General features: G+C 37.7%; 1 pseudogene; it reads right to left on the reverse strand.

Annotated features, from left to right (window-relative positions):
* Positions 1–793: 793 nt before the first annotated feature.
* On the reverse strand, positions 794–27,351 carry LOC106981374 (diphthamide biosynthesis protein 3-like; annotated as a pseudogene).

A 27,351-nucleotide genomic window follows, 5' to 3' on the forward strand; every position in this document is an offset into this window, starting at 1 on the left:
TTTTTAATTTTTTTAATATTAAAAATTTTTTTAATTGTTTAATTTATTTTATTTTTTAATTTATATTTATTTTTGAGACAGAGAGAGACAGAGCATGAGCAGAGGAGGGGCAGAGAGAGAAGGAGACACAGAATCTGAAGCAGGCTCCAGGCTCTGAGTTGTCAGCACAGAGCCTGATGTGGGGCTCAAACTCATCAACCACGAGATCATGACCTGAGCCAAAGTTGGAAGCTCAACTAACTGAGCCACCCAGGCACCTCCACAAAAGACTGTTAATGATAGAAAACAAACTATGGGTTGATGGAGGGAGGTGGGTGGGAGATGGGCTAGATGGATGATGGGTAATAAGGAGGGCACTTGTTATGATGAGCACTGGATGCTGTATAAAGTGATGAATCACTGAATTCTATTCCCAAAACCAATATTTCACTGTATGTTAACTAAAATTTAAATTTAAAATAAAGGAAAAAATAAAATAAAAACACAAGCTCACTAAAAAATGATACTGAGAGAAAGAAAGCACTTATCTGAAATTATCTTCCTTTAAACTCAGGTAGAGAATTAAGAACACTTCCAATTCAAAGTTTTGAGCACAAAATCCAGGTATGCCCTGCCATGCACTTGCTGTTTTGATTGAAGGTGAACTTAGAAGTCAGTGGAAAGAATCCACCACCTAACAGAATAGCAAACCACAAAATGGTTGTCTCCTGTGAAGAAGCCAGTAACTTTGTATTTGATGTTTCCACTTTGGCTCATTTCCAACTGCTAGGCATTTGGATTCCTAAAATTTTCTTCAGCACTTATTAACTAATTATTTGTTGGTCAAAGGGACTGGAACTGTTTCTCCACACATAAACTGGTCTTGGTCATCAATGACTTTTATAATGAGAAAATAACTAAAACACATTGCCACATCTTTCCCAGTCTCCAAATCTTTCTCGGTGATGGAGAAGTCATCTCCACAGAAGCAGGGGTAGGAAAACATCACTGAGTCTTCATCTTACTGGAAGTCCTCAATGTCCACCTCATTGTGAAAACCACCATTGTCACTGGGGCCAACAAAAGGCCATCACTCCAGCTACCCCCGCCACCTGACACCGTCCAGCCAGTATAACCTCATGGGCACTGGCCAAGCCAGGTGTAATCACCAGAGGAACTCTAAAGTATAACTTTAAATAGAGTAATGAATTACTGAATAGATGAGGAAACTATGAATTACTCAATTATCCTCTTATTGTTTAAGTCTTGAAAAAATATTTCCCTAAGCTACAAATATTACAAGAAAGATTTCAGTTTGTTTACAAACTTATACATAAAGTAAAACACACCTGGCTTTTCATCTTTCTGGCTCCAAAGCCAGAACAAGTAAGATAAGAACAACTAAGATAACATCGTGGCTTAAAAGTATGTATTTTCAAAGATAGCAAAGTAAGTCACATCTCCCTGAAATTGAAAGTGCATATTAATAATTTAGTTCAAGACCATTCTTCTTTTTTCTTATAATGTTGCTAAACCATGTTTTCTCCACCTTTTATTTCAGGTAGTTAATCTTCTGGACACGCAGTCAAATTGACTTTTGTTTGATTTAGCTCACCATTCTATCCTGCCCTCATTCTTTGGAATACTGTTTCTGCCAGCCAGCTGCACAAACCTCCCTCCCAGCTTTGGACCATCCTTAGGTGAGCTGTGGATATTCTGATGGGTACATTTTATTTCTGCACTAGGACTGAGTCCCTTGAAACTCTAGAAACAAAATGCAGATATAATAAAAATAAAACCTTACAAAGCGTGACGGTAAAGTAATGCTTAAGTATTGGCAATGTTATTAGAGTATCTGTATAGCTTCTCAAGATTTGTGCTTTCGTTTGTTATAGTTGGGGTTTCTTCCCCAGCTTCAGTGTGTAATAAATGACATGTAACTTTGTATAAGTTTAAGGTTTACAATGTGATGACTTGATGTACATGTATATTGTGAAATGATCGCCATCATAAGGTTAGTGAACACAAGATTCGCACTTTTGAATGCATTCATTCTGCATTTATACTTCCAAGTTGTTCAGATTAATGTATATGCCTCGTCTATTGATACTCCAGTGAATCAATGTGGCATTATTAAAAGACAATCTACTCAGTACTGTATATAGTAACTATGAAGCCTAATACTATGTAAGTGAAAAATTAATAAACAACAAACAAGATCCTTGTTAGAGCCCAGCCTCAGTGGTAACAAAGGCTGTTAACATTTGGATTCAACTCAAGAGGTGAAGCCAGACCACTGGTTATGACCTTACAGCCATCAGGCATGAGATATTGCACATTTAACAAGGAGATGGGCTTAGGGGGACCCAGCTGATGGAGGATTTAAGAGAAGGTCATCACAAGAGACTCTTAGTTAAAGAGATGAAAGCTGCAGTGTAAAATCAGGCAGGAATCAGAGCTGAAGGCTGAGCAGGTAATCAAAGCAAGAACAAGACAGAATGTGTGAGCCATCCTGAATTCCTATGATATAAACAACCAGCTGTTAGGGAACTTAATCCATCAAAACTAATTAAGGAAAACAGCAGAACATTTTTAGGTTGCTAGCTCTTTAGGAGCCCACACGTGCCAATAATTTACCTGAAATGGGTAGACCTGATCTCATTCTGGAAGTGACCCTACAGGAGCCCTGGACAGGGAATTCCAAAGAGTCTAAAAGTCCCACCGTGTGCCAGCTGCAGGTAGGCAGCAAGCCCACCTGGTACAAACATATTCACTAAGGTCATACTTTCAACTGAGTGATTCCTGACACATAAATAATTTTAAATTAAAAAGAAAAAAATAAGGTGACATTAATTTTAATAATATTTTTATTTAACTATATATTTGCAAAGCATCATTTAAACAACTAATCAATATTAAAAAAATAGTGAGATATTTTACTCTGTTTTTCATACTAAGTCTTAAAATCCTGGGTGCATTTGCACTTACAGCCTGTATCATCTGGCCTAGTCATGTCGCCAGTGCTTAATAGCTGCCTGTGGTTAGTAGCTACCACAATGGACAGGGAACAACTGAACTAACACTCAAATATGTCTGTTACAGCCTTCAACTGATATGTGAGGGAAAAAAAATAATGGCCACTCCCATTTGTAAATCACATCACAATCTAAGAAATGTTTTAATATTTTATCTCCTAGAATCCAACACAATAACCTATGGGGTTGGTATGACAAATATTATTACCATCTCTGGCTGGCAGATCAGAGAACTTAATAACTTAAGATCTTTATAAGATTACAATCCTAGTAATAAACTTGAACCCAAGTCTTCTGTCCAGAAATTAGGTTACCCCAGAGAGATTAAATGAATTGCCAAAGGCTAGCCACTGTGTCAGTTGCAGAATATGAAATAAAATCTGGGCCATTTTAATGAGAAAGAATGAAATATGGCCCTTTGTAGCAACGTGGATGGAACTGGAGAGTGTGATGCTAAGTGAAATAAGCCATACAGAGAAAGACAGATACCATATGTTTTCACTCTTATGTGGATCCTGAGAAACTTAACAGAAACCCATGGGGGAGGGGAAGAAAAAAAAAGAAGAGGTTAGAGTGGGAGAGAGCCAAAGCATAAAAGACTCTTAAAAACTGAGAACAAACTGAGGGTTGATGGGGGGTGGGAGGGAGATAAATAAATAAATAAATAAATAAATAAATAAATAAATAAATAAATAAATTAAAAAAAATTTTTAAATAAAAATTTATATAATAAACTCAAAAAAAAAAATCTGGGCCATTTTACTCACAAACCAATGCTCTCATTACCACAGCAACATTGCAGAGGTCCTCGTACTTATATACACAATTCTCAAGACTCCATCACCAGTCATACTAAGAACCCCTAGGCTATCCTTCTTGAACTACTATTTAGGGCCTATTCAATAGAGTGATATAATTCTTCAGCCCTCTCTTTTCATTTATATGTCACAGGAGTGTTTTAATGGAGTCTTAGTTTTTTTATGGCAAGAATAGGAACCTGTAATTTGTGGAAGCATTTGCAACAAATTGCTAAAGGTATCCTTTTAAATAGTGAAATGCACAAGATTAAGCTTAATGTGATCCCATTTTTATAAAACAATGACCAAATATCTTTCTATAGCTATATATTTAAATACATATAACAAATGTATTTACGTCTTTATACTTACAATAGTGTACAGAAGAAAAATTCAGGAGAAAAACAAAGCAGATGGTTATTTGGGGGCTGGGAGAACTATAGTAATAGGTAAACACAAGTAGGGAAGGGAGAAGCAAATAAAAAATAAAGGGAAAAAACTGCATCTACAATATGACTCTATTTATAAAATAGTAAGCTTGTGCATGTATATACTAAATGTACATATATGTTTATGTGTATATATACACACACATATGTGCATATAATTGTATATATTTTTGTGTTATTATATATACACAGGTATATATGTCTTTAAATGATCTCTTTATAGTCATGTCATGTGAATAGTTTGGAGCTGAAATCTAGGCACCAGCATGATCAATTACCTTTTTAAAATTTTAAGCACGGACACTAGACAATTTGCTCAGATTTCAGGAATGTAAGTTTTTAATACTTTCCATATAGTTCAATGATTACTCTGAAAGACAGACTCCATAGACTGAAATGTTAATCAGGAGAAACTACTTACTGACCCCTTACTATGTGCCAGGTACGGGCACTAGGCACACAGCAATGAACAAGACAAAGGATCTATGCTCAAAGAGTTCATATTTTAATGTGGGGAAGTGGACAATAAACATAGACATGTGAGTTGTGCTAATTTCAGGAACTTTTAAGTGCACTGAGTAAGACATAGTGACAATTTGGTCTAAGTCTGAAAAATGATAGGCTGTGGTCAGATTCAGGATATAATCTGGAAATATGGACAACTGGACTTGCTGGTGGATTCAACAGGGACAATGAGTGAAAGAGGATTCAACAACAATTTCCACAATTTTGGCCTGAACAACCACTGGATGGATGACAGTACCATTTGCTGATATGTGGAAGGATTGAGAGAGAATAGATTTTTATTTCTTTTTGAGAAAACTAGGAGTTTTGACCACGTTAGATTAGAAAAGTCTAAAAGACACCCAAGTGAAAATGTTAAGTAAGCAGTCAGAGTATACTTCTGATGCTCAGGACAGAGTTTAGGGTGGAGCTAAAAATTTGGGAGCCATCAGCACAGAGATGGTATTTAAAGCCATGGGACTAAACAGGCTCTCCTCAGGAAAGTGTAACTAGAAAAGATTACGGAGCTGAAAAAAAACTCTGGGGCAATCCAACATTTAGAGATGTGCTAAAGACAGGGAGCTGGAAAACCTAAGAATGATTTGAAGAAGCAAACTGATCAAGAACACAAGTCAAGAGCAACAGAGGAGGAAAGGCAGAATATGTGGCTAACAATACAAGTGGGTGGTAGAAACATGAAGCATTTCTTGTTGGTGGCATCTCTTTTCTCTAGGAAATACAAAGCCAAGTTATCAGTTGAAAGTAAGAAAGAATAAGTAGTGTCTTGAAACTGAAGGGTTAAAGAGAAGATATGAAAGAGTCATCTAGGGAGGCTAAAGGTGAATTTACTGGAAAAGTGAAATAGAATTTTCTGAGTGTCTGATGATTTTGAGATCTGGGGTCCTAAACCTGAGGCAAGGCCTGTGAGCAGCATAGTGTAATTATTATCCGGCACCATTCACCTGCTCTGGTGTAGGGCCAGGATACACAGATAACTGGGGCTAGGAGGGACTCACGTTTGCTTAGGTGCATACAATGGAGGAGAAGGGGGTCAAGAGAGTTAAAGATGTTACTGAGGGAATGGCTGTAGAGCCAAAACATGGAATCTAATTTGGAAAAAAAGGGGAGGGAGGACATTAACAGGTTTAAAACAGCAAAATGTGGAACAATTGATAGGAACTCTTTAAGATGTAGCACTATCAAGTGGATATAGGGTAAGAGGTAGTGGTCAGCAGGCTGGGAGGCAAAGTCAAAGAGGAAAATGAGATGTGGGAGGTGGTGCAGTCACCAGTGATACCAGCTTCAGATATAAGTAAATATACAAGTCAGGAAAATGGAGAGGAGGAAGAGATTCCTGAAGCAGAGAGCAGAACTCAGCAACAAGAGAAGAATGAGCCACAGTCACAGTCACCCAGGAGCCAGCAGTGAGAGGAGGCACCCGAGAGGAGGGTAGATGGCACCACAAGGTGAAGTAATGGTAACATCTGAAGTTGGGAACTAAAGAACTAGGTATTTAAAGAGACAAAAAGAGATTTGTAGGCAATGAAGAAAAATAAGAAGCCATCTATTCACCTCCAAGCCCTGAAGTGCACACGGAGCACGAGAATAAAACATAGCTACTTCTGGAGGGACTGCAGAGGGAGTGGTACCAGTAAAAGCTGGTGTCACTTGAACAAGAATGTCATAGGAACAATCAGACAAGGGGCAGAGGTGTTGAGCCGCTTACAGGTGACAGACCCTAGGCTCCCGAAGACAGAGTGGAAGAGTCTGGACAGGGAAAGGCAGAAGAGAGCATCAGACCAGAGTATGCTCTGAGCAATGAGAGGAGAATTGTTTTTGAAATAATGGATAATCTGGAAGGTCTCATCATGTAATGGCAAAACTTAAGGTAAGCAGGGATGTGAGGTTTGTGGGAACTGGCCCTGAGAATCTTGGCCCCCTCAGCTCATGACCATGGGAAGTGACATTGGAGAGAACTCAGTGGTTCCTGCCTGCAGCTGGAGAGTTCCAAGTAATGTCCTCAGGACTGGCAGTCCTTTTATATATAAATGTTTTTTCCCCTCATCAAAGGGACGAAGAACTAGGGTGAATACTAAACAAGGCAAAAACCTAGCATGTGAGAGCAGATAGAAGTAGGAAAGTACTTAGGGACAGATTCCATAGCACTATAGGTTTCTAAAAGTACAAATTGATGTAATTTGCAACTGTGAACACTGCCACCAACAAAAACAACAACTAAAAAAAGAACAAGATGTCCTAAAGCACAAGGCTTCTCTCCTCCAACAGGAGTTCTGGGAGGAAACTGGGCTGGAAGGTGAATAAATCATGTACTTTCTCTGCCTATATCAGTTATGACACTTTTGCTGCCAATTTCCTGGACATTGATTACTGCCTATATCCAAAATCTTTAAATTCTCAAGTGTAAAAATAAATATCAATAAATTGTTGAATTTTGGGAGAAGGAGGCAAAAAATAAAATAGGGTAAGTGACCAAAAAAAGAAAAACAAACAAACGGAAAGATATGGTATACATATTTTGATAAAGCAAATAATTTCCTTTAATAAAAAGTTCAATTGACAGTGGTCAGTCTTGTGTATTTTAAGTGACGTAACGTGAGCTCCTATATTTATGTAGAACAAATTAGTTTTCCAAACGTAAAGGTCACTCATTTCAATAGTTGGATTTTCTGACTTTTCCCAATTATCAGAGCAATGCATGCGGAAAATGAGAAATAATAAAGTCCCATTATGGTAATGTTACAACATATCACAGGAAAAGCAAGAAAGAAATCTCTTGGGAAAGTCAATAAATAGGCAGCTTAATTCAATATTACAGTTGTGTTATTATATAGGCAATATTTTTTTAATTTGGAACTGGGAAAATATCTCTAAAGACAGTTTATTTTCTAAAGATGATTTTACTTAACAATTGCCAAATAATTGAATTTACAGTGATACATGTTCATCCAAATGTTCTTAAAGGTGGAGAAGCCCACCATCTGCCCTGTACACCATTTGGAATCAGAATGACTATTTGGGAACCATAATGACCAAAGGCTTCCAGCCACATACTGCCAGGCTCTGCTCCTCATGCCTGTTGTTAAGAGGCAGGCTGTTGACTCTAGAATTCCTCTATGAGTCATAAAGGACCTGATATGCTTAATGCAATCAATCGTTTGGGAGGATACTCACAATGTAACACACATATATACACCAAGCTTTTCATATAAACAGCTCTAAAGGAAATTTATTGAAAATATATGTCAATATTTAGTGCTAGGAATATTATTCTATTATATTAGAGCATTAAACTAAACATGTTTCTCATAAGCCAAGTTTACTACAGCTCAGGAAATATCCAATTTCAAAAAGCCATTGGCCACATGTTACGTGAAACAAACTGGTGTAGATTCCTTGTTTAAAAATTCAGGGAATTATAATCTTCTAAAGGAGACAGATAAAATCCAAGTAGTTGTGAAATCATGCAACAGACTGGGCGTTCTGTAACCATATATTAACTGGTATTCAGTGGGTCAATTTTATTGCTGGGTTAGAAAAACTGAATGGAATGATGAATGTGACTCTACTGTTGAAAGAGCAAAATTTCGTTCAATCTATGGGAAGTAGAGGGTATCTGAAGTTTACATCCTCAAAGTACCTAAGTAAAATTAGGACTCCTATGAATAAGACTTGGATTTAAAAAGCCAATCACTATCACTCTCCACCCAGCAGCAGTCAAACATTAGCTGAATCTACCTGTGTCTACTGTTCCTTCCCTCTCAATGACCGCATGTGGCCAACAAGTCCACAAATCCCAAATTCGCATCATCTCCTGGGTCCAGTGCCTACCGCTGTTTATTTGAATCAAGCTCTCAGTATCCCAGCTCCAAATTCCAGGCTCAACTTGGCTCAGATGTCCATCCATGGTCCAGTCAGCCATAGTGTCATGTGATACATAAGGCTACCCCTGCCACAGATTACAGGAAAGCAGATTCCCTAATGAAAAGAGTGTGTAGGGAAGAGATGATTGGCATCTCTACCACAAAGGCATTTATTCTTCACTGTCCCCATGTCCTAGTCTTGCCCTTGTACAGCTCCCAGCACACCACAGAATTTGTCAATGATTAGCTCAGGGGTGAACACAGTGGTAGCAATCAACCTTGGTATTGCCTTGGGAGCATAAGTAATAAAATGCCTCCATCATAAGATTGTACATTAATTAGGATGTGTGAGGTCACAGAAGGCTCTTTTTTACACTCTTGCTAGTGATATGAAATTCTTACCATACCCTCTATAATTATCTCAATGAGAAATCCCACATTATCAAGTCAGTCTTCTTAAAAGCAAAAAAGAAAAAAAAGTAAAAGCTTTGCTACAAGCAGAAGAAATTACAGTTATTACCTACATGCAAATAAAAACAAATAGGTGTGCATTAGTTAATGAGTGACTTCCTATATTATTTAGTTCTGAATATTTCTGTTCAACCACCTGAGGTCAAATTTTCTTCCTATCATTCTGAAGTCTGAATTTTCTCAAGACGCTGAATACTTCTGCATCTGATCCAAGCTGACTTTCCCTTTACTGTCCCTCTTGATCTCTGTTGTTTTTGACAATTCTAACTGTAGTCTTTTCTGATTTTCAGGTCCTCCTACAGATCCCTGAGTTCTCCTTGAGCCGCTATTCCTAGGGTCCAGAGCCATCTCCCTCTACTGTATAAACCAATCAGCTTGTTCCCTTATTTAATATAGCTCCTATTCACTGGTGGCCATAAACACTTTATTACCAACAGTAATGCTGAGAGTAATTAAGCACCTGATTACTGGTCCAGATAGTAATTACAACAGGGAAAATTCAAATTTTGTCTTTAATTTATTGGTACCTAGTGTTATCAGGCCAACATCACCATAAAAGGCTCCAAAAGTATTTTGTTATAACAAATGTGAGCATCATATTCCACTCTTCTTCTTAAACATTCAAGCCACAAATTCTTTCAACTGTTGGACCAAATGAGAGAATAAGAAGACAAAAAAATTTTTTTCTAAATAAAGACAATTCATGAAAAAACATCTGAGAATAAATAATAGGTATGGTATCAAGAAACGGCAACTAAGAAAATAAGTTACTTATTTAGCAATGCAATATATTTATTTAGCAATATAATAGCAATGCTATTATATTCAGCACATGATTCCAATAATCATGATTTAAAGCTGAGTCCATTTATTCATAAACACCAATTATAAATGCCTACCTTATTCAGATGCTATGCAGGACAAATTAAAATTAAAATCATATCCCTTGGGAACTTTAGAGTCTAATTGAGACTTGAATGCATAAACAGAAATTATCACTCACAAGTTTTTCGTGCTGAATATATTCTATCACATTTTAACCAGGTAGAGGCATTATGCCTTTTCCTACCCACTTGACTGATAGCCTAGCTGAACACAGAGTTCCAGATTGGAAATCATTTCAATCGGAATTTTGAATATGTCATTCCATTATTTTCTGGTATTCAGGGTTGCTCATCTGAAATTGAGTACAATTTTTGAAAACTGGTCAATTTTCTTCATCCTCAGAGACTTTGGGAGTTTCTCTTTGTCAATTTTCTGGAATTTCATGATGATGTACCAAAGTGTGGATCCTTTTCTCATCTGTCCTATTTTCTCTCAGTGGTCCCTATCAGTCTGGCAGTCCATAGCCTCTAGCCTGTTATTTGATAATTCTCCCCAATTTTTATTCCCCTCTGTTTTCTCTGTTATCTCTGCTTGTTCTAGCACCTGGATAGGGGACCACTTGAACTTATTTTTTAACTTTCTTATAATTTCTCAAATTTTTCATCTCTTTTGTTGTTTTATTCATAAATTTCCCTCAAATATATCTTTCAAAGATTCTATTTAATATTTAATTTCTGGCCCCATAGTTTTCATTTCTTTGTTTACTCAATGTGATCCAATAGTTTTTATTTCTAAGAATTCTAGTTTATTTGATGTCCTTTTTGTTTCATTTATAAAATATATTTTCTCATCACTTAGGGATATTAATTATAGTTTTCATTATTTTATTTTGCTTTTTACATTTTTTATCTACTCTATGTTCTTTATTTCTACGTATTTGGTTTGGCATCTAAAAAATTTTTTTTAAGTTTATTCATTTACTTTGAGAGAAGGCAAGCACAAGCAAGAGAGGAGCAGAGAGAAGGAGAGACAGAATCCTAAGCAGGCACCATGCCATCTGTGCACAGCCCGATGCAGGGCTCAAACTCACAAACCGTGAGATCATAACCTGAGCTGAAACCAAGTGTGGGATGCTTAACTGACTATGTCACCCAGGCACCCCTATTTGGTTTGGTCTCTAAAAGAACCTGCCTCATATGTCTATCGATCCTTGATTGCTGATTTTAACAATGAGGCACTAAAAAACCAAGTAGATGCTGCATGTGTAGATGTGACTTGTTGACTGCTTCACTGACAGTGGATCTGATGGTGTTGTCCCGCTGGGCCCCTAACTGTCCACACCTGTAGAAATTTTCTCTGAGACATAAATCTCAAGAGAGGAATCCTCCAGTTTTTACCTGAGAGCCTGCCAGTATCATCAAAGCTCATTTAAGAGATGAGGGGAAGAGGATTTCATGGCACAGTGTGAAGATTTTAATCTAATATCTTTGTTTTCTGTATGTTTCACCTGCTTTCAGTTATGCCCAAGTCCAGAGTCTGCTTCATTTAACCTCTCCAGAAATTAACCTCTAGTCTTCTATGGAGAAGGGGCTCAGCAAACTGTGGAAGGGGATCAGAAGATCTAATGGCTTTTATATAGACTTTCAACTGATCCTTACATTTTTGGCCCTGCTTGTACCCCCTCCCTCTTTTCAGAAGTACCTGAAATTCCCAAGCCTAGTTTCTAGGGCTCTGGAGCACATTCAGCTGACCTGAATGTTTCCCTCACTGCTAGCTTGAGTTTCAGATTCCTCATCTTCTAGGTCTGTTACTATTCATATATCTGGGGAATAAAGATGGCCATAATTATTTTGGCCCATTTGTTCTATTGAAACTACTACTTTGACTAATAAAATATGGCAGAAACGGAGCTGTGCGAGTTGTCAGACCCAGGCCCTAAGAGAGTGACAGCCTACGGATCCTGTCTCTTGGACACTCATTTAGATGGCCTGAACTACCGGGAAACAATCGAACCACGCTGTAGGACAGACGACATTGGAAGGCCCTGAGACTGCATGGAGAGAGAAAGAGATCCACCTAAGCCCAGACTCCAGCTCCCTCTGCTCAAGTGCATGAATAAAGCAATCCTGGATACTCCAAATCAGTCCAACTGCAGAGAAATACCCCTCAGGAATCACAGTCAATACCATATGAAATATTAGAATCACCCAACTGAATCCTGCCCAAATTTTTGACCATAAAAATTGTAGAGTATGACATAATATTTGTTTTAATCCATTAACTTTTGAGATAGTTAATTATGTGGCCATAAATTACCAGAGCAATCTGTTTTCCGCATCCAAATTATGTTGTATTTTTCCCCTCTCCTGGTCTCTTTGCCCTTGGGACTTATAACTTTTTTTTTTAATCTCTATGCTGTCATTTTAGGGAGCTTTCAGTGGCGGTCGTAGAGAATGCATATATGCTGTCCACCATGCTTAATGAGAAGCCACCTCAGTTACTCTTTAATCTCTTTTATATTCCGAAGTATGATTTATTTTTTTTGTATATTTCATTGTTAGGTTTTTGTTGGATTTTCAAAACATAAATGGAAAATTCTGGTGGCATCAGCTATCTCTTCCATTAATTACACTTCCACAAACCAAAGTCATTCTGATAAAACAATTACATTCCTTGTGGTCTACCAACACATTTGCGATATTAAGATTGAGCCATATTTCTAACAAAGTTTAGCATTCATTATTCTTCCCAGAAAAGTCAATGACAGATAACAGCAATGAATTTAATGCCACATGTCAACTCATTTTACAGAGCTAAAGAGTCTGTCCTTTTTTTAAAATCTAGTTAAGGAAATGTCTACTCTCATCTTTTAGCCCTATTCCTGACAGGATCCATCAGTACTTGGTAAAAACTGGATCAAATTAATGCTTTCTGGCTTGCATTAGCAGCCAGCAAGGTCATTCATTAGTGTGTGAAATATACCCAGAATTTGAAAAAGATAGAGGTGTCATTTGAGAAAAGAACACACTAGTGCTTCATCCCAATCACTCCTACACCACAACCCAAGTTGTAACACATGATCCTTTTCAGGAACATGGCATTACGTAAGAGTATAACCAATAACAGGTGTTCTGATGTTTCCTTAGAAGTCAGCATGCTACTGACATATAGCTAAACAGCAATTACAGAGATTTAGGAATTTAGAGGAGTTGATGACTGCTGCTACCATAAGCTTGATTATAACAGAGAATTAGGGATTGGGGAAAGAGGAAAGAAGGGTAACCCTAGATATGTCTGTATTTCCAAGTGGGTGCTCAGTAGACATTAGTTTCCCGATCCTTTCTTTTGTCCTTCTGTGGAACTACCCAATGAACACGGTATATGGGGCCAATTCAGGAGAAGGGGAAGAACAGGGATTCTGGAGAATGGGCTGTACAATGTGCTGTGGTCCAGTGCTTCTCAGATTAATGTGCATACAAATCACCTAGGATGCTCTTAAAATGCAGGTTCTGATTCAGTAGGTCTCACTAGTACTGAGGTTCTGCATTACTAACAAGATCCAAAGTTATGCCAAGGTTTCTGGCCCACAGAACTCACTTTGAGAAGTGAGAATATAGTCAGATTTTATATATCTCTCTTCTCTCATTAAATTTCAGCTCTTATCCTCCCAGCATACCAACAAAATTCAGAAAATATTTTACCAAAGGTTTAGGACAAAAGAGCACAGCATAGCAACTTAAAAATTAGGCCTATATGTATCCCTAAATACCTCATTCTTTTAATATGTTTTTTTGAGCTTTATAAATAAATGTTATAATCTTCTGAGACTCACTTTTTTTGATCATGTTTATCAAATTTATCCATACAGCTGCCACTTACAACAATAATGATAAAGTTCTGATTCTTAGCTCAGCAGTGTGTTCACAAGTGTTCATTTTATTACTATGCTTCAAAATTAAACATCACTGTGTATTCTTTTATATGTTTCAAGTACTATATTCTAAAAACATTTCAAATAAATATTTCACACCTTCTTTCTTAAAGTTCCTACAGCCATTAACACCGCCAGCAGTGTCTTCTGATCATCCACTCCATAGAGCCCAATCAAAGACCAATCACTTGGTTCCAATCCCCCTCCCTCTCTTCTTTCATTTGTTTTCCTCTAATTGAAGCTCTTAACTCTTCAATCCCTATTACTGATTTTTCTTCATGTATTATTCAACATTAACTTGTGACAGCTGCAATGTCTCAGCAGCTTTATTCAATAATACAATATTCTTGCTCATATAAAATCCAGAGCTTAAGTTCCTGGCCATGACATCTTCTGAGCCACTCTTGCAGGTACTCAACCTCAGGACTCATGATATTTCCATAGTTCTACCATATTAAAAGCTCTCCCTTCCAGCTGTGTGGTTAGGAAGGAAGAACAAGGAAGACTGCACAAGGGCTGTTTATGACCTCAAAGTGGCATATATCACTTCCACTCGCCTTCCATTAGAAGAACTTAATGACACAGTCCACCTGGACACAAAGGGATACTGGGGAAAATATGTCTTCTTGTGTTCCCAGGAGAAAAATAAAATAGTTTTGTAAACAAAGAAAAAATAGCTTACCCATTCTCCCTTCCACCATACACAGCCCCTTAAAAATTAAATTCTTGGGGCACCCGAGTGGCTCAGTCGGTTGAGCATCCGACTCCGGCTCAGGTCATGATCTCACAGTTTGTGAGTTTGAGCCCCGTGTCGGGCTCTGTGCTGACAGCTCAGAACCTGAAGCCTGTTTCATATCCTGTGTCTCCCTCTCTTTCTGCCCCTCCCCCACTCGCACTTGGTCTCTCTCTGTCTCTCAAAAATAAATAAACTTTTAAAAAAATTAAATTCTCAATAATGTTCATGAAATGAATTGGCATGGGTAGTTACCTGTAAAGAGGGATATAATCTGACTGCATACACCTGGCTTCTTGAGTAACTGCTGAATATTTTGCAACTCAATTTTCCTATATTGGTTTAAAAAATGTTCCTATATAATTGAAAGTCAATACACTGTCCATTGATAATTGTATTACCTTTGGGTAATACAAAAAGTAAATTATAGTCCCTGTTCCCTGAAGGCTTATAATTCAGTTAGGAAAAAAAGATACTAACTGTGCAATAATATAAAATTTAAATATCAACTTTAAAATAACACACATATGTGGAATTTAAGAAACGAAACAAATGAACATAGGGGAAGGGAAGGAAAAATAGGAAAGAAACAGCAAGGGAGGCAAACCATAAGAGACTCTTAAATACATAGAACAAACTGAGAGTTGCTGGAGGGATGTTGGGTAGGAGGGATGGGCCAAATAGGCGATGGGCATTGAGGAGGGCCCTTGTTGGGATGCACACTGGGTGTTATACGTAAGTGATGACTTACTCAGTTCTACTCCAGAAACCAATACTACACTGTATGTTTACACTAATTTGAATTTAAATAAAGAAAAAAAATGGAAAACATCCCAAGGTACTCTTTCCTAAACAAATCAGTTAGGAAAGTAAAAAACAAACAAACAAACAAACAAATAAAATAACACTAGACCAATTGCCAAATGATTGTTGTGAATCCCATGGAATATAAATTTTTTTAAGAAAGTAGTAATTATGGCTGTGGAAATATGGAATCATTTGAAAATATTGATAGATGACTGATTCATTGATTGATTGATATAGATAATAGATAATTAGATGATAGATGATAGATAGATAGATAGATAGATAGATGGATAGATGGATAGAATAGGTCCTTTTCTCTAAGAGGTACAAGATATGCTTGTGATGCACAGAAAAGTACACATAGACAGAATTGAGCACATTTTAATTTTACTAGCTTGACCTATGCTGCAATAGGCCCATTTATCCTATGGCTCAGTTCCTAGTATAGTTTATGCCTCCGTAAAAATAAGGTACTATAATGTTGTACTCTAACTATTATGCTTCCATTTTCTATTAAAAATTCCCTTGGTAATAAGGAAATAGGCAGGTTCATTTATCCCACAGGGCCTATAAATTCAGCAAACAACATCCTGTATTGCCCTTAAAATTAATCACATCCCAGAGTGCCTCAAAATGAACTTTAGCAAATAATGCAACTGTGATAAAATTTGCATATCAGATTTACAATGTATTCAAAGCTTCTATTTCCTCCCATCTCAGCACTTCTTTCCTAAATGAAATTGTACATATCCGGTAAGAGCAAAGGTGAAGTGCACTGCAAGAAATGTCAACCTTACTAAAAGAAACAGATATGTGACGTGTGGTCTGGGACCACGGTGACAATGTGTACACAGATGGTAAATCTGCATTCAGATTCGCAGTTGTGGTTTGGGGCAGGATACATAGGTTACCTAGCAAGATAAGATTTTTCTCTTGCTGGCAATTTCATAACAAGAAGTAGAGCCATTTAGAATTATTAAAGGGAAAAGTTGTGGCTCACATTAATTAGCATGTGAAATATATTGAGCGTTTCAAAAAGATAGAGGTGCCATTTGAGAAGGGAACACACTAGTGTTTCATCCCAATCACTCCTGCACCCCAATCCCAGTTGTAAAACATGATCCTATTCAGCAGCATGGGAGTTGTAACCAATAGCAAGTGCTCCAAGTGATATTTTCCTAGAAGTCAGCATGCTACAGACATATGGCCAAATAGCAATTACAGAGACTTAGGTATTTATATGAGGCATATAAATTCATTTATATGAATTCTAAGACATCAGGACTAGTCAAAGGAAAAACCCAAAGTGATTCCCACCCTAAATGTTCATTGACCTTTCCTACCCCCATGACAAACTTTCTCTCCTGCCCCTATTACAAACAACTGGTGGCCTCCAGCTCTCTTCTTCCACCAAAAATGTTCTTTTAGAAAGAAATCTGCCAACATCAAGTTATCTGTCTGTACCCTCATGCTGTGCTTCTCAAATGAGAAGCATTGACAACGTGGAGCAAGTGCTAGGGAGCAGTTAGCCAGCAGACACATGAAGTCACAGGGTAAAACTGGGGCCACACATTGCAAAAGTCAACTTGATTCAAGGTAGAAGACTTTTCTATCGTAGGATCAAATGTACATTTAAATTAATTCTAAAGAGAAACTCTCCGTTGGTGGCAGATTGGCTTCCTAATCTATACCACTGTTATGGATCTAGGTCCAGACATACATATTCACCTTCTTCTGTCCTTATGGATAATTAAGAGGAAAATTTTGAGAAGCATTGTCTTTACACTTGTACTATGTTTGGATCTACTTTACTTTTCAGTGCAGTCTTGTTACTTTCCAATGATTCAGGAAGTATATCTGTATAGGAAACTCTCTTATCCATAAAGCAAAGCTTCTCACCTTTTTCTGTATGAAAACACCTGGGGATAAGACACACACTGATGAGCAACACAGAGGGTGATCCTCAGCAGAGTATTAGAATCTTGGCAAAACATTGATTCTGATAATTCCCTCAGGAGGAGTTATTCTATTACCTCATCCCATACTTCTACCTACTCATTTAGCCAATAAACATTTATTTAAGGTCAATTCTCTGTAAGTCACATGCTATGCCATCATTTAGAAACTTACATATATTTGAGGCTGGAGATAAGGAAGGCGATGAACAGTTTATTGTAACATAATGCAAAAATTAGAATCCATAGACCTTTGAAATGGCAGTAAATGTGTCTAAAAATCAAGAGAATAAGAAAACAATAGCTAAAGCAGATCTGGGGATGATTCAGATTTTGAAGTTAGCAGAGAGGTTCCCTTACAATCTTCACCATTGCCTCTCCTCATCTTAACTCAGTCATGAAAAACTCCAGGAGACCAGGAAGTACAGCAACAAGGATTCAGACACCAGCACACAACACAGAGCAGAATATGCATGAGGAGGAATCTGGGGACAGATTATCACAGGACTGGCACAGAAATCATATAGAATAAGGACTGCAGAGAAAGCACTAGGTTTGGCAAGTATAAAGTCAATGATGACCAATCTTTGAGATAACTAAGAAGTACTTAGGAAGATTTTTGTGGGTAGGAAAACAGAGAGTAAAGCATACAATCCTGGAGTAGATTTAAGAACACAAATTAAAAAAGACTGACATCGGAAGGGCGCCTGGCTAGGGCATGTGACTCTTGATCTCAGATTCATAAGCTCAAGCCCCACATTGGGTGTAGGGCTTACTTTAATAAATAGATAGATAGATAGGCAGGTAGGTAGGTAGATAGATAGATAGATAGATAGATAGATAGATAGATAGATAGATAGATAAAAGAATAATCTTGGGTGACAAGGATAAAATCTGTAACCTCCTATTTAAATGTGCAAAAAAAAACTTTAATGTAAATTTATTTTTATAACTAAATTTATTCTGTTTCCAGCCCTCATTCCCGTACAGTAGCAAAATAAAACAAAAACTCTCATATGTGCATTTAAGGTATCTCAGTCTTTTCTTTAATATTAATTAAGGGGGTGCCTGGGTGGCTCAGTCAGTTAAGCATCCAACCCTTGATTTCTGCTCAGATCATGATCTCATGGGTTCATGGGTTTGAGCCCCACATGGGGCTTCACAGGCTGACTGTGCACCCTGCTTGGGATTCCCTCTTTCTCCTTTTCTCTCTCCCCCTCCCGTGAACTAACTAACTAACCAATAACTAACTCTTTCTCTCTGTCTCTCTCTCTCTCTTCCTCCCTCCCTCCCTCTCTCTCAATAAATAACTTTTAAAAAAGATTAATTCAGGATCTTTTAGATTAGTTTTTGGGGGTATAATTTCAGGGATCACTTACTTAGGTTCTCTGCTTTCTGCTTGACCTAAATCTTGGGGCACTTACTTATCACTGTGGCACCAATGTAAGGGATGTCTGATGTACATTTGACCCTACTTTTCAAATATTCACACCTTCTTGAATATATCCCTCATTTCACATGATCCCCTATGTCTGCCACACTGGCATCTGCTAAAATATGGCTGGTTTTTTTATAGTACCCCTAGCTTCTCTAGGCCCCTCTGCATCCTCCTTGCCCCAACGAGGGCTGTTTTAGGCCCCGGTAGACTTCCTTATCTCCAAGGAAGCCTGATAATGACAGGCTGCACTCTCAGTGTTACACCGAATGTGTCCTCCCACAGGCCTACAGCACTTTCCTCAACCAGGTCTAATATCCCACTGTGACAGTGCCATGTCACTTTGGCACCATGTGGAATGTGAAAAGGGGCTTAACAGTTTCCTGGGATACACCCTGGAAAGGAAGAAACAAGACACTCTCGTTTTATCCCTGCTATCTCTTCCTCTCCCTCTCAACCTACCTAGAAGGTTTTCTACTTTCCACTTTTATCTGGCAACAACTCCAGACAAGTTCAAAATGATCAGATCCTCCTCCCCTCACTGGGGAAATAAAGGAGGAAAGCTACAACAACATAAACTCAATTGCTAAGAAAATGAGAATGTAAAATGGAACTTTTATTGAATATTATTCTTTAACACTTGGAAAGCTTATGTGGTAGGCTATGTTCAGTTCTGCCATGGACCCAAAACACAAAAAATAGAATATAGATATATGTGACTGAGACACAAGCAGGAATGCCTTTATTGGCACTGGTACTCTGTGTCCCCACCCATAGAGTAATTGTTTCAACAGCAGGAAAGGACCTGAAGTTTCTTGCCTTCTCTGAACTAGTGGTTCTTAAATTTCCTCATAGGCAGTGCTGTCAACAGGATCTGGGTGGCAGCTCCTTAAGGAACAAGGGGAGGCATCAGGAGCTGCATACATTGGCCTGCATACTTTTCTAGTGGACATAATTTACACAAATGTTTGCTAGGCAACCAAAGTGAAAGTAACCTTGAGCCATCTCCAGTTCATCATTCCAGTGAGTCTTAAACCGATACCAACTTCCATAGCCTTGCCTAGCTCAACGTCCCCCTCCACTGACCTTCTGTTATCCCATCTTCACCTTGCCCTTAGCTTTCTTTCTCCTTATAACTTTGACTTGTCCAATAAGAACTCTTTCCCTGAACTCTATCTTGAAATTTCCTTCCTGGCTTGCCCTGATCCCTCTCAGGTCAACTTTTCCCTTGGATATCATCCCACAGACTCACCTCTCTCCAGTTGCCCTGGCCTCAAAGATGATGCAAGCCACCTTTTTAAAGACATTTGTATCAAAAGAAAAATAATTATGCAATCAACCACCTTACACTAAATTTCAGGAGATCCTGGCCTCAGCATGCTACAAATCAGACTAGGCTTGCAATATTCCATTATTCTACTTGTGTGTAAGACTACTGTAATCAGTTTCCTATGGTTGCTATAATCACAGACTTGACAGCTTAAGGCAATGTAAATTTATTCTCTTACAGTTTGGGAGACTGGAAGTCTGAAATCAGTTTCACTGGGCTAACGTTAAGCTGCTGGCAGTGCTGATTCCTTCTGGAGGCTCTGGGGAGAATTCATGTTATTGTTTTTTCCTAGCTTCTAGAGGCCATCTGCATTGCTTGGCTCAGGACTCCTTCCCTGCATCACTTCAATCTCTTGCTGCCATCATTTTCACAAAGCTCCCTCCAAGTCCCTTTTATGAGGTCTTGTGTAATTACATTTAGGGTCTGCTCAGATAATGCAGGATAATCTTCCCATCTCCAGATCCTTAATTTACTCACTTCTGCAAAGTCCCTTTTGCCATATAAGGTAATAGTCACAGGTTCCAGAGATTAGGGCACAGATATCTTTGGTGGAGCCATTATTTAGCCTACCACAACTGTAAATACATAATAACAGAAAAACGTCAAATGTCAATACCACCATGAAAGTAAAAAAAAAAAAAAAAAATACTACAGTAACAAGGAAAAATAACTTCTATAACCACAATCATTAAACCACTCATTAAAAAAAACTTTCATAATATTATTAAGGGCTTTCCACTGAATATACTTAATAAGCTTCAAATTTTTTTCATTTAACATCCATGTGAGGAGAGCCCATGGAGAAATCATTTTTCTTTTCACTATTAGAAAAACTCTAAGCTCACCTACAAAAGCAACAATTTCTATGTGTACCAGGTGTAATTTAAATAAAGCCATGAAAAAATGGCACTGTCTAGGATCCAAAGATAATAACCTTTTTCTTTCATGCTTTTTGTTTATACTTAATATAAATAATGTGGAGAAGTCAACTATACACCAATTAAAAAAATAATAAGGTGGATATTAGCAAAGTAAGGGCCATCAAGTAGCAAAGGAAAGTAAACAAAGTGCTTTAAAGATCATTCAAAAATGTCTTTCAGAAAATTCTGTGCACTTGTAGGTAGTCAATTTTGTTTTCAAATTACATCTTTATTGGGGCGCCTGGGTGGCTCAGTCAGTTGGGCATCCAACTTCGGCTCAAGTCAAGATCTCACGGTTCATGAGTTCAACCCCATTGGGCTCTGTGCTGACAGCTCAGAGCCTGGAGCCTCCTTCAGATTCTGTGTCTCCCTCTCTCTCTGCCTCTCCCCAGCTCACGCTGTGTTTCTCTCTGTCTCTCAAAAACAAATGAATGTTAAAAAAAAAATTTTTTAATTACATCTTTACTTTTATAGTGGGTCAACTTGTCAGTAAAATATAGGCATAAACTTTCAACATGGTATTAAAAGACATATTTCATGAACCATATTGCTTGGGCTCCACAAGGTATAAATAAGTACCCTTCTGTAGCAACTTGCCTAACACTGTGAATATTAGGCATACCTTGAAAGTCATAGTGCATATTCTGACCTAAGAGCAGTATAAGCTTTAATTCCTCTGTGCTTCAGTTTCATCTGTAAAATAAGGATAGTTCCTACTTCTTAGGGTTGTTGCACAAATTAAATCGTACACAAGAAAGTACCTAGAGTAGTACCTGGAAAATAATAAGTTCTCAATCCACTTTAGTTATTTTCATTATCTCAGCTTTTGGATTCACCAGTTTAATTTTTAACAACAAGAAGAATCTAGAATGACCATAAAAATAAAATACAACGAATTCATGTAAAGTACATGCACTCATCAAATTAGATCACAAAAATAGACTACCTTAATAATAAACACATAGGTCAGTGAAACAAAATAAAGAACCCAAAATGGGCCCACATAAATATGATTTTAACTGATTTTTGACAAAGCTGCATAAGAGTTCAATGAAGGGAGGATGGCCTTTCAACAAATGATTATGTAGCAATTGGGCATCCATAGGCAAAAAAAATAAATAAGCCTTGACTTAAATCTTACATCTTGTTCAAAATTCACTCAAAATGGATCATAGATTTAAATATAAAACTCTGAAACTGTAAATGTTCAGGAAAAAAAATACAAGAGAAATTCTTTGGGCTCTAGAGCTAGGAAGAGTTCTTAGAATTGGCAACAAAAGCAAAAGCCATAAAAAGAGAAAATTGGACCTCATCAGAATTTAAAATTTTGTCCTATGAAAGCCCATATGAGGAGAATATACAGATAGCAAAGAAGCACATGAAAAATATGTTCAACATCCCTTGCCATTAGAGAAATACAAACTGAGACCACAGTGTAATTTCAGTACACACTTAACAGAATGGCTAAAATAAAAAAGTGACACCACTGAAGGCTGGCAAAGCTATGTTCAGAAACTGGATCACTCATATATAGCTGGTGAAATCATAAAATGATATAGCCATTCTAGCAAACAGTTTGGCAGCACCTTGTAAAACTAAACACTCATCTACTATACATCCCAACAATTGTACTCCTGGGCCTTTATCCCAGAAAAAGGAAAATTTACATTCACACAAAGACCTGTGCGTGAGTGGACCCAGCAGCTTTAACCATAACAGCCAAACACAGGCATCTGTCCAGATGTCCTTTAAGGGGTGGAAGGTTAATCAAATTGTGGCACATCCATATCATGGGGTACTACAGCAATTAAAAAAAAAAAAGAAGGAACCATTCATACACACAACAACCTGGCTAAATCTCCAGAGAATTATACTAGGGGGATAAAAGCCAATTTTGAAATCCAACTATGATATGTATGGTTCCAACTAGATAACATTCTGGAAAAGGCAAAACTACAGAGACAGTAAAAAATCTGTGGTTGTAGGGGTTGCAGGGAGGAAGGAATGAATAGACAGAACACAGAAGATATTTGGGACAGTGAAACTATTTTGTGTGATACAGTAATGGTAGATATATGTCATTATACATTTGTGCAAACCCACAGAATGTACACTAAAAGTGAACCCAATATAAAATGTATAAACTATGGGCCTTAGCTAATAATGATGTGTCAATTCAGGTTCATCAATTGTAATATATGCATCATTCTGGAGGGGGAGGCTATGCATGTGTTAGAGTACATGAGAACTCTCTGTACTTTCTGCTCTCATTTTGCTGTGAACATACAATTACTCTAAAAAATAAAGTCTATTTTTTTAAGTTTATTTATTTATTTTGAGTGGAGGGAAGGGGTAGAGAGAAACAGAGAATCTGAAGCAAACTCTGTGCTGTCAGCACAGAGCCTGACACAGGGCTGGATCCCACGAACCATGAGATCATGACCTGAGCCAAAATCGAGTTGGATGCTCAACCAACTGAGCTACCCAGGAACCCCCCCAAGTCTATTTTTTAAAAAAGCCCACTTCAGAGGCGCCTGGGGGGCTCAGTTGCTTAAGCATCCAACTTTGGCTCAGGTCATGATCCACCACTCGTGGGTTCAAGCCCCACATTGGGTTCTGTGCTGACAGCTCCGAGCCTGGACCTGCTTCAGATTCTGTGTCTCCTTCTCTATCTCTACTCCTCTCCCACTCATTCTCTCTCTCTCTGTCTCTCAAAAATAAATAAACTTTAAAAAATTTTTTTAAGGTTACTTCATGCATGATTATACAACTTCATTGAAATGGCAAAACACAGCAATAAGAAACAGATTACTGGTTGTTTAAGGAAAACGTGGGAGCAGAAGGAAAGTAGGTGTGGTTATAAAAGGATAACACAATGGGGTGCCTAGGTGGCTTGGTCAGTTAAGCATCAGACTCTTGATCTTGGCTCAGGTCATGATCTCATAGTTCGTGGGTTGAGCACCACACTGCTTGGGATTCTGTCTCTCCTTCTCTCTGCCCCTCCCCCACTAATGCACTCGTGCATGTGCTCTCTCGCTCTCTCTCTCAAAATAAATAAACTTTAAAAAATAAAATAAAATAAAATAAAGGATAACATGAGAAATCCTCGTGGTATTGGACCTGTTCAGTATCTTGACTGTGGTGGCAGATACATAAATCTAAAAAATGATAAAACTGCATAGAATACACACACACACACACACATACAATATACAGATGCACACATATGTGTGAAAGTACAAGTAAAACTGGGGAAATATGAATAACATTGTTGGATTGCATCCATGTCAATATCCTGGTTGTTATTACACTATAGCTGTTACCATTGGGGGAAACTGAGCAAAAGGTACAAGAGATCACTCTCTATTATATATTACAACTGTATGTGAATTACAATTATTTCAATTTTAAAACTGAACTTCCTTTCCAGCAGGTTTTAACGATGCCACAGAAACTTGCCATAGCCTTCTTAATTTTGTTGTTTATAACCAATGTTCACTCTTCAACTAAAGTCATTAGCAAATGAACATGGCATGCTTCCTCTCTTTAAGAACTGAAAGCTAGAAGCACTTCAGTTGGTTGAGGGTCCGACTTTGGCTCAGGTCATAAACTTGCAGTTCATGAGTTCAAGCCCCGTGTCAGGCTCTGTGCTAACAGTTTAGAGCCTGGAGCCTGCTTCAGATTCTGTGTCTCCCTCTCTCTCTGTGCCTCTGCCACCCACACTCTGTCTCTCTCTCTCTCTCTCTCAAAAATAAATACACATTAAAAAAATTCTTTTTTAATTTTAAAAAGAACTGAAAGCTATTCTAGCCTTAGAAATTCCTGATGTACTGGCATTTAGGGCTTGCCTCATCTTGCCTGTAAGGTTGTGCAGCCTTACCATCCAGAGATTAAAGGAACTACAGTCCACATAGCCAGGTCCTGACAGTGTTTGGTAGGTCACAGGCTTTGTCGATGTCACCAAAACATCTGTGAAAATGATCTGCTCAACTGGGTTAAAAAAGCAACTTACTGGCCAGGGGGAAAGAAATTTATGCCACAGAAAAAGCAACTTACTGGCCAGGGGGAAAGAAATTTATGCCACAGAAAATTATAAAGATGCAGCCAGCCACCAACAAAAATATTATGACATAAGGCAGACGGTGATGAGAATCAGAAAGATCTATAAAGAGAATTTCTTTCTCTGCAGCAACCATAAGGGTACACTTCCGAAGTAAAGAGAGTAGGGTAGCCTGGGTGGCTCAGTCGGTTAAGCATCTGACTCCTGATTTCAGCTCGGGTCATGATCTCATGATTTATGAGATCAAGCCACTCATTAGTCTTTGTGCTGAGCCTGCTTGGGATTCTCTCTCTCTCTCTCTCTCTCTCTCTCTCTCTCCCAAAAATAAACTTACAAAAAATAAGGAGAATCAAAGTAGACCCCTCTAAGCTTATCACTGCCCAAAACTTAATTTCATTTCAACCATGAAATTGTATCTACTGTCTAAAGTGTAAAATGTAAAGATTTTGTTGGGTTCTAATTGATACCATCTGATAAGAAACACCAGATTTTGATGCCGAGAGAAGGGAAATTAGCTAAATATTGAACTGAGAAACACCAGATTTAGACTGCTAATGAAAGACCACATATGGAGCAAGGGAGGAAAACAGACCAGAAGACTGGTTTACTGTTTTCTTTTAATTTTTTTTTTCTTTTTTGCCTTTCCTTTTTCTTCTACTTCTCTATCTCTTCTTCTCCTTATTGTATGTTTTGTTTCATTTTTTAAGATTCTGCACTCAACCTGATCTCCCCAGCTTCTACCTAAATAGTTCATTTCCAGGCTTCTGATATGTCTAAATTTTTCAGACAGACTTGGGAAAAGGGGTGAAGCGGAAAACACAGAAATGCATTAGCATTCAGGACTGAGAAGCAAGCCCCTCAGGAAAGAAGGTGTCCAAAGAATATAAATAACTTGGCTAAATAACCTTAGTCACCAGCAAAGAGAAAGCAAAGTGTTTATCATAAGCCATCTATCCTGACCCATTTACTCAATCTTAGTTAGGTTTAAATCATTATATATATTCTCATATATATGTATATACATACACATATATATGTATATGTATATATGTATATGAATATGTATATGTATGTATACATGCATATCATATATACAGTGACAGTATCATATATACACATATATATACATACACATACAAAGATCGTATATATATATATATATATATATATATATATATATATATATATATATATACACACACATACATGATCTTTTCACTAAAACCTAAGGCACCTAGACCAAGACAGCACCAGTATGGTATCTTCATGACAAACAAAACTCAACATGGGAGAGACACCTTCGCACCTCTACGGGGAGGGGAGCTGAGTATAGGTGAGGGCCCATGTCCCACTGAAGGTTCCATATAGCATGGTCCTGCTGGGACCATGCTATGTAAAGGAAAAGCCTTAACATAGCAACTAAAAAGATATATTTGTGAGATCACAGGAGTCATCCCTATAGATGCCCAGAAATGTATAGAAGGGATACAAGGGGTAATGGGAATAATGAAATAGTAGATAGCAAAAAATCCAGAAAAAAAAAACCCACATAATTTACTGTAATTAATATAAGCACATTTTTACCCTTAAGCTGATGTAGTCCAGGGAAATACAAATTTCATGTACATACAGTTTACTTTCACTTAACAAAGAAAGTACTCAATTGGAATAAATTGACCTCTGGTCTCCTCCCAAACCTACCTGAGTAATCCCTATGGATGTCTTTTTATACTTTATATAGTTAGTCAAATATAGCTTTTGCTAACGACAGGTTTTTATGTCAGCGTGTAAATACTTGTAAATAAAAACTACAGAATATAATTTCATGTATACAGCAATTCATTGACTGCCAGCAGTGAATTAAATGCAGCATATAACATTCCATCAACTTCCCAATAGATGTGATCTTTTACCTCTGAGCAAACTATCTATAACATAGACTCCAACATGTAAAATAAAAGTTCTTCATGAAAGAACCTCCAGGTCTTACTTGCAACACTTTCCAATTTGTCCTGTGATTTTACCTAACTATCTAATAAATTCCTTCTTCCTAAATGGGAATTTCCATGGCCACCTTTGGTCATTATTTTCACATCTGAACTGCACTCAATAATATTCTTTAAACGCCAGTCCCTTCTTTGTTCTATTTCATGCCCTCTTGCTTTTGAACTATTATATCCTTGAAGAGTTTCCTTTTATATACCTTTTCTATCTTCCAAACTTTATCTGCATTCGTCAT

Source organism: Acinonyx jubatus, chromosome B1, assembly GCF_027475565.1.
Source record: "Acinonyx jubatus isolate Ajub_Pintada_27869175 chromosome B1, VMU_Ajub_asm_v1.0, whole genome shotgun sequence".
NCBI classification, from domain to species: domain Eukaryota; kingdom Metazoa; phylum Chordata; class Mammalia; order Carnivora; family Felidae; genus Acinonyx; species Acinonyx jubatus.